Source organism: Diospyros lotus, chromosome 13 (assembly GCF_014633365.1).
Source record: "Diospyros lotus cultivar Yz01 chromosome 13, ASM1463336v1, whole genome shotgun sequence".
NCBI classification, from domain to species: domain Eukaryota; kingdom Viridiplantae; phylum Streptophyta; class Magnoliopsida; order Ericales; family Ebenaceae; genus Diospyros; species Diospyros lotus.
The window spans coordinates 25556128-25565034 of NC_068350.1; the positions used below are offsets into that span (position 1 = coordinate 25556128).

The 8907-nt window shown below is 44.0% G+C and overlaps 1 non-coding gene across 1 annotated transcript; it reads left to right on the plus strand.

Moving 5' to 3' along the window:
• Nucleotides 1-1457: 1457 nt before the first annotated feature.
• Nucleotides 1458-1562, plus strand: LOC127789410 (small nucleolar RNA R71). The gene has a single exon (XR_008020583.1). It is a non-coding gene; the product is annotated as a small nucleolar RNA R71 (small nucleolar RNA).
• The last annotated feature ends 7345 nt before the right edge of the window (nucleotides 1563-8907 follow it).

Below are 8907 nucleotides of genomic sequence, written 5' to 3' on the forward strand. Positions count from 1 at the left end.
CTCCAGTGGGGTGTGCAGTACTTCTATTGGCTAGTTGGACAACCACTCCTGTTGGCTTCAAAGGACCACACTGCAATGAAGCATAAATAGAGTTAGGCATGACATTAATGGATGCACCTAAATCTAGTAAAGCATTGCTAAATTGCATGTCTCCTATAGTACAAGGAATGGAGAACATCCCTGGATCTTTACACTTTGCTGGCATGGCAGGTTGGATAAGGGCAGAGACATTTCTCCCAAGGTTGATCTTCTCATTCCCCATAAGCTTCCTCTTGTGAGTACACAAATCCTTGAGAAATTTTGCATACTTGGGGATCTGTCTAATGGCTTCAAGGAGGGGAATGTTGACTTCAACTTTCTGGAATGTTTCCAGAATCTCTTTATCCACTTCGGCTTCTGCTCTTTTCTTGTTTTGTGTTGCTCGATGTGGGAATGGTAGGGGCTGGATGTTGGAAGACTCTCCTTGTTCTTGATAGCTGGAGTTTGGCTGCTTGGCTTCTTGGACTGAGGAAGGTTGCTGCTCTTTGCTACCCTCTACATTCTGCTCCTCTACATGTTGCTCCATGTTTGATGATGGTGGAGGGGTTGGGGTGATCACTTCTTTTCCACTTCGAAGCATGATGGCACTAACATTACCTCTTGGATTGGCAACTGGTTGTGAAGGAAGCTGCCCCGAACCTTGACTCCTTAACTCATTGATGTTTGTGGCTAGCTGGCCTATTTGGGTCTCCAAATTTTGAATGGTGGTTTCTGTTTTCTGTTGGAATTGGAGTGTATTGGCTGCTAGTTGTTTGACAAGATCATCTAAGGTAGGTTCTGACTTGGGTAATGGTGGTGCTTGTTGCATGGCTTGATTCTGCCTTAGTGGTGGAGTATGGTTGCTTGAAGGATGGAACCTCTGCTGAAATGGTTGATTCTGGTGGTATGGCTGCTGGTGCACATGTTGATTGGAAGGGCTGCCATATCTGAGGTTCGGATGGTCTCTCCAACCTGGATTGTAGGTGGCTGAGTATGGGTCATACCTATTGGAAGGTTGTGGTTGGCTGTGCTGCTGGTGCTGGAATGGTCTTCCAGGAAAAATGCCTGCACATGTCTCATTATTTTCTTGCAACTGTGGGCATTGGTCTGTTGTATGGGATGGCAAGGAGCAAATGCCACAAAGCTGCTGTTGCTTTCTCTCTAATGCCAACTGCCTGACCATGGAAGCCAATTCCTCAAGCTTGTTTTCCATCCTTTGCTGGTCCATAGTGGCAGCCACATTGACTTCATTTATGGCTTTTGTAGGAGTGTTAATTCTGGTGCCAAACTGCTGGGCATTTTGTGCCATCTTTGATATCAGCTCTTGTGCAGCTGCTGGGGTCTTCTCTGCCAAGGCTCCTCCACTTGCAGCATCTACCAAGTATCTGTCCATGGGGATTAGACCTTCATAGAGATACTGAATTAGGAGTTGGTCACTTATCTGATGGTGAGGGCAGCTGGAACACAACTTCTTGAACCTCTCCCAATACTCATGTAGAGTCTCACCACTCATCTGCCTTATACCACAAATTTCCTTCCTTATTGATGCTGTTCTGGAGGCTGGAAAGAATTTTTCCAGGAAGATCCTCTTCAATCCATCCCAGCTGGTGATAGCAGCTGGTGGCAGGTAGTAGAGCCAATCTTTGGCTGATCCATCAAGTGAGAATGGGAAGGCTCTCAGCTTGATCTGCTCTTCATCTACTCCTTGTGGCCGCATGGTTGAGCAAACAACATGAAATTCTTTCAGATGCTTGTGTGGATCCTCTCCTGCAAGACCATGAAACTTGGGCAACAAATGGATCAGTCCAGACTTAAGTTCGAAGTTGGCATCTAGCTGTGGGTATTGAATACATAGGGGCTGGTAATGCACATCAGGTGCAGCCAGCTCTCTAATAGTTCTACCATCCAAATGACCATGATTTGCATTATTTCCATGATTTCCATTATTGCCATTACCATTATTTCCATTATTTGCATTGTTTGCATTATCTCCATTACCATTATCTGCCATATTGATGAATGCTGGAATAGGTTCAGATGAAGTGTTAGACACACTATTAGGGTCAATCCTATCCCGAGACTTAAGCTCTCTAGCTTGCCTTCTAAGAGTGTTCTCTAATTCAAGATCCAAGTCAAGTAATGTTTTCTTAGATGACCTGGTCATGCACTAGAGATCAGCACAAAAACAGCACACAAAATGGCCTATGCATACCAAGAACACAAAACAAACAAAAACACTCAAACAAGAAAACAAAACAAACATAAAATAGGGTCGGTCCTCTATGTTTTTAGAAGAAAAAACTTGGCTCCCCGGCAACGGCGCCAAAATTCTGACCGGCTATCGAACCGCTCCAGAATTAGAGATCTATGTTTGCATCTCTTCTCTAGTTTGCAGCAAAGTGCACCCTAGGTCATCTCTCACAAGGAGCCTCACTTTCTTCTACCAACAAAGGAGAACCAACATAACCAATAACAGTTTGTTTGGGGGGGGGTTTTGACAGAAAACTAATTGGCAAAACAGAAATATGAAGATGGATGAAAAAAATCAATAAGAGGAGTGCAACCGGCTGTGTATTTGTCTCCTATGTGAAATCTTCCTTGTCCACTCTATATATCTTGGTTTGCTAGATGCTTTGATCTCCGGAAAACAAACTCAAGCATCCCCAACAACCGTCCAAGGATTAGAATGATTGGAAATAACAAAATGAATGCAGAAATCTCTTGCAAACAACATGCAACCATTCACTCTCTATTCAACCTATCCGGACCTATGCAAGAACAACCGTTCAAGCACACAATATTCATTTCCGAGATGTTATACCAACCGGCTATAACATTCTGTTCTCTTAAGCATTTAACAGAAAATGAAACCATGCAAGCTCACACAAACCTGCCATGAACTCCATGCATTCACAAATCTGCTCAAACTAAACCAAATAGAATTGAATAAGAAACAAACAACAAACCAGATTCTTGTAGCTCATTTGGGACTCAAATTCCACATGGATTCAAGACACACAACCGGTTACAAAATGTTCTAGCCTATCATTACAGCAAGGAAAACAGAATGGAACAAAAATGTAGAAAACAGAAAAATGCTATAATGATAAAAACGGGTAGAATCCTCTCTATTTTCTCCTCTCTTTCTCTATGATGCTATATGAAAATTAATGCTAAGAGGCCTTAAATACATGGCCAAGAAAGAAAGGAAAGGCTAGGGAGGCTAGGGTTGGGCCTAGCCCAACAGAAAACAAGTGAGCCCAAGTCTGCTCCTTTATTGTAGGCCCAAGCTCCTTTAGTAGGCCCAAGCTCCTTTAGTAGGCCCAAGCTCCTTTAGTTGAGCCAAAGCTCCTTTAGTTGAGCCAAAGCTCCTTTAGCCCATCCAATATTCCCTAAAGCCTGGATCCATAGAGTAGAGGTAAGATAGAAAATAGTGTAAGGACAATTTGAAGCATAATAAAATAGAAACAATGAAATATCAGCAAAAATTGCTTCAAATGGCCTAATAAGAGTGAGGTGAAATGCCAAAATATGGTATAAATATGCATGCTATCAAGCGTCCGGGAGAGACTTTTCCTGAACTTTTTCTTACTCGCGAAGTTGAGGAGTGTCATCAAGTACATTGGCGTCAATATGAGCCGAATGAGCCTATGAGTCCTTCTTCTTATCTGGATTCTTACTTAGTGGATGATTTGGAAAATTTGACGGGTCCTTGGAATCCGTTTCCTTTCAATCATGGGGAAGAAGGCATGACGGTCGATCCCGGAGCCGTTGGAGAAGATCCTGGCACGGCCGATGAAGATATCCCTCACACGGTCGAGGTTGAAGAAGGAGAACTCCCCACGGGGCCTCCCGAGGTTCCTGTTGTGTCGTTGGGATCTTCTAAGCATTCCTCTCGCAAGTCCCACTCCCGTGAGTAGACCCTTATTGTAGTTTGCTTTCCGTTGTTGCCGGGTCAATGTGCTCCTCTCATTGTAGTTTTCTTGTTTTATCAATGAATGTTTTTTCTTTGTCCTACCCAATGTGCTGTCTTTAGTTTACCTCGTTGCCAAGCCATAGGCGGGACGACGGGCTCGATCTTAGTTTACCTCGTTGCCAAGCCATAGGCGGGACGACGGGCTCGATCTTAGTTTACCTCGTTGCCGGGCCTTAGGCGGGACAACGGGCTCGATCGTAGTTTACCTCGTTGCTGGGCCATAGGCGGGACAACTGGCTCGATCGTAGTTTTGCCTCGTTTCCAGGCCATAGGTGGGACAATACCCTCGATCGTAGTTTTCCTCGTTGCCGGGCCATAAGCAGGACAACGAGCTCGATCGTAGTTTTACCTCGTTGCGGGCCATAGGCGAGACAACGGGATCGATCGTAGTTTTCCTCGTTGCCGGGTCATAGGCGGGACAACGGGCTCGATCGTTTCCTTTCCAAAAATAAAATGACAACCATGCATACACAAGCATTTTTACGTGGTTCGGCCAAATGCGCCTACGTCCACGGTCCCATTTAAGACTTATGTTATTGCAGATATTTTCTTAGATACATTGTTCATATACAACTTCAGATAGTTCAAATTCCATGTTTTCCCCATAGTGTCTCCTGAAAGAGTCTGTAAAATGCAAGTGTTGGGGCCAATCAGTTTTAGAATGCGGTACAGCTCTTCCCAATTTGGTCGTAACTTTCCATCATCCCTTAGTGCGTTGGTTACAACGGATCTTCGAAGTACTAAATCTCCTTCTTTCATGGGTCTGTTCTTCACCCGAGAATTGAAATAACTGGCTACTCTTCTTTGATATGCAGCTATCTTCATGGCAGTGTTATCCCTCTGCTCTTCAATCAGATCCAAATTTTCTCGCAATGCTTCAGAATTCCTTACACCGTCCTCTTCTTGATATGCCATCAGTCTTGGGGACTTAGCTGAAATTTCAATGGGAATTAAAGCCTCTGTTCCATATACTAGATTGAATGGAGTTTCTCCAGTAGCGACCCGACTAGTTGTTCAATAAGCCCATAAAATGGTGGGTAGCTCGTCGGCCCATGTGCCTCTGGCTCCTTCAAGTCGGGTTTTTAGGCCATGTAATATGGTTCGGTTACTGACCTCAGCTTGTCCATTAGCTTGGGGATACGCCACTGAAGCGAATCTTAGTTGAATTCCTAGGTCGTCACAGAATTTTCTAAAGGAGTCACAGTCAAATTGCTTCCCATGATCCGTGACAATAATTCTTGGTATCCCAAATCGGCACACAATGTCTTTCCATACCATTGCCTCCACTTTTCGTGCCGTAATGGTAGCCAATGCCTCAGCTTCAATCCATTTGGTGAAATAGTCAGTGGCCATTATTAAAAATTTTCTTTGCCTGGGCGCTTGAGGAAAAGGACCCAGAATATCCAAACCCCACTAAGCGAATGGTATAGGCTGGAACGCAGGTTGCAACTGAGATATCGGGGCAGATTGGACTGGAGCGTTTCGTTGACATTTGTCACATGAATTGACTTTCTTTAACGCGTCTGACCTTAATGTGGGCCAAAAGAAACCGGCTCTCAAGATTTTGGTTGCTAGGGCTCTTGCTCCCAAGTGCTCTCCACATACTCCACTATGAGCTTCTGCCAAGACATATTTGGCCTCTTGAGGGCTTAAACATTTGAGAAGAGGTGTAGTGTAAGCTCGCTTATATAATATCCCATCTATGATGGTAAACCTTGAAGCCCGCATCTTAAGTGTTCTTGCTTCTTGTGGATCATCTGGTAATTCATTGTTAGTGAGATAACGATAGAAGGACGATCTCCAATCCACTCCTGCCTCCACAAATGATACCTTTTTTTCTTCGATGCTCGGCTGATGAAGCATTCCAACAAATACTGCTCTTCCGGTTGTTTCTTTAGTGGACGCTAGTTTAGATAAAGCATCAGCATGTCCATTGAGTGATCTATTTATTTGTGTTAACTGAAAACTCTGAAATGTCTGTGCTAGGTCTTTTACTTTGCGCAAGTATTGGGCCATTATCTGCTCTCTGGTTTCATATTGTCCCTAAAACTGCTGTACAATCAACTGAGAGTCACTATGAGCAACCAATCGTGCTATTTCCAATTTTCTTGTTATCCTCATTCCAGCGATTAATGCTTTATATTCAGCTACGTTGTTAGTACATGGAAAAGCAAATCGTAGGGAATACTCAAACGTTTCTCCCTCAGGGGATACGAGTACTATCCCAGCGCCACTCCCCTGTGAACCAGATGCTCCATCAACAAACAACAACCATTATGCCTGCCTATTTTCTGCTGCCTTCCCGGAGTGTGTACATTCCACAATAAAGTGAGCCAGTGCATGTCCTTTTATAGCTTGTCGAGGTTGATACTGGATATCATATTCACTTAACTCAATGGACCATTTGGTAAGGCGATCGGAACATTCAGGCTTTTGTAAAATACTTCACAAGGGCTGATCTGTAAGTACGCTGATCGAATGAGCTTGGAAGTACGGCCTCAACTTTCTGGATGTGTTTACCAGTGCTAATGCCATTTTTTCTACCATTGGATAACGTGTCTCGGGGCCCTGTAATACCTTACTGACATAATATATTGGTCGATCCACCGGTCCTTCTTTCCTGATTAATACTGCACTTATGGCTTCATCACTTATCCCCAAGTACAAGTACAATGTCTCTCCAGTTTCTGGTCGTGTTAATAGGGGAACTTCTTTTAAATACTCATTTAACGCTTCAAATGACTTTTGGCATTGCTCTGTCCACTCAAACTTTTTTCCTGCTCTTAATGTTTGCAAGAAGGGTAACTCTCTTTCGGCTGACTTGGAGAGAAAACGTCCAAGAGCTGCCATTCGCCCTGTCAATCGCTGAACTTCCTTAGTTGATGCTGGTGGTTCCATGTCCAATATTTCTTGTATTTTCTCAGGGTTTGCCTCGATTCCTCTTTGCGTGATCATGTATCCCAAGAATTTTCCAGACTGTACGCCAAAGGCACACTTTGTTGGATTTAACCGCATCTTATACTGTCTAAAGACTCCAAGCACTTGCTCTAGTTTTTCTACATGGGATTTGTCCTTTCGACTTTTCACAATCATGTCGTCAACATATGCTTCCATTGTGTCGTCCAATAATTTTTTAAAGACTTTATTCACCATGCGCTGATAAGTGGCTCCAGCGTTCTTGAGTCCAAAAGGCATGACTTGGTAGCAATATGTCCCCTTTTCAGTGATGAATGGCGTCTTCTCCTGGTCTGGGGGGTACATCATTATTTGGTGGTACCCTGAGAAAGCATCCAGAAAGCTCAGAAATTGGTATCCAGACGTTTCGTCCACAAGACGGTCGATCCGTGGTAGCGGGTATGAGTCTTTGGGGCATACCTTATTGAGATTGGTGAAATCCACACAGACACGCCATTTTCCATTAGGTTTTGGGACCATAACAACATTGGCCAACCACTCTGGATATAATACCTCTCGAATGAAGCCCGCTTTTAGCAATTTGTTAACTTCCTCTTTTAATGCGTGTAGTCTATCAGGGGCAATGTTTTGCTTCTTTTGTCGGACCGGCTTGAATTGGGGGTCCACATTCAAGTGGTGACATATTACTTCTGGACTGATTCTTGGCATATCTTTTGGTTTCCAAGCAAATACGTCTGAATTTTCTCGCAGGCATCTTGCAATTTCTTCTTTCGTATGCTCCGGAAGCTGGGATCCCACATACGCTACTTTCTCTGAATCTGATTCACTTAGATGTATTGTTTCTAATTCCTCAACAGGTTGAGGTTTACGTGCGGCTCCTTCTTCCAAGGATTTATGTATGGCTTTCTCGACTATGGACAAGGTTTCTTCAGCTCTTTTCCCTTTTGTAGACGACACATAGCAAGTTCAGGCTTTCTTCTGATCTCCTCGAACTTGTCCTACTCCGACGGGTGTGGGGAATTTCATCAATAAATAGCATGAGGATACCACGGCCCTTAGGTCATTGAGTAACAGGCGTCCCAAGATCATATTATATGCCGCTGAGGAGGTTTTAACCACCATAAAATTTGCTTATCGAGTTACGAGTTGGGGGTCCACACCTAATGTGATAGGCAGCTGAACTAATCCTGCAACTGGAACTGTTTCTCCAGTGAAGCTATATAGAGGTGAGGATACTTTCTTTAGCCGATCGTGAGATAAATGCATTTGTTCAAAACAGTTCCAATAGATCAGGTTGGCAGAACTACCACTATCTACCAAAATTCTGCTGATGGGGTGCTTGGCCACGACTGCTGAAATAACCATGGGATCATCATGTGGGAGTATTATATCACCCCGATCGGTTGGGGCGAAAGTGATTGGCTCTTCATCATTTCTTACCTCCATTACCGAGTTAACTTGGTAGGCTTGACGGGCGTATGCTTTTCGGGAGGCTAATGTGTCCCCACCTAGGGTTTCCCCACCTGAAATAACGTGAATGGCTTGTTGAGTCGGCTCATTGTCTACATGAGTATCTTGCCGACGATCTTCTCCTCTCTCTTGTTGTCTCAGGTTCGGCCTTTCATGCCCATCGCGCCTATCTATCCTTTGCCGGGGTTCCCTGTTTTCTTCTTCCTTGTGTCTCACATATCTTTGCAAGTGTCCCTCATGAATGAGCATCTCAATCTGATTCTTTAATTCTCTACAGTGATCAATGGAATGCGCTCTGGTTCGATGGTATCTGCAATACTCTCCCTGATTTTTTCCCATGGGTCGGTCAACTCTGTCGGGTAGTTTAAGGAGTCCTTCTCCCTCTACTGCGGCTAATATAGTTGATCGGGGTTGTAAAAGCCGAGTATAATGATTAAAATGAGGTTTTGGTACATCCGGTCTTCCATTCCTTTCCTGTCGTCGAATAGACTCTTCTTCCCCTTCATGTTCCTTTCTTTGTCTTCTTT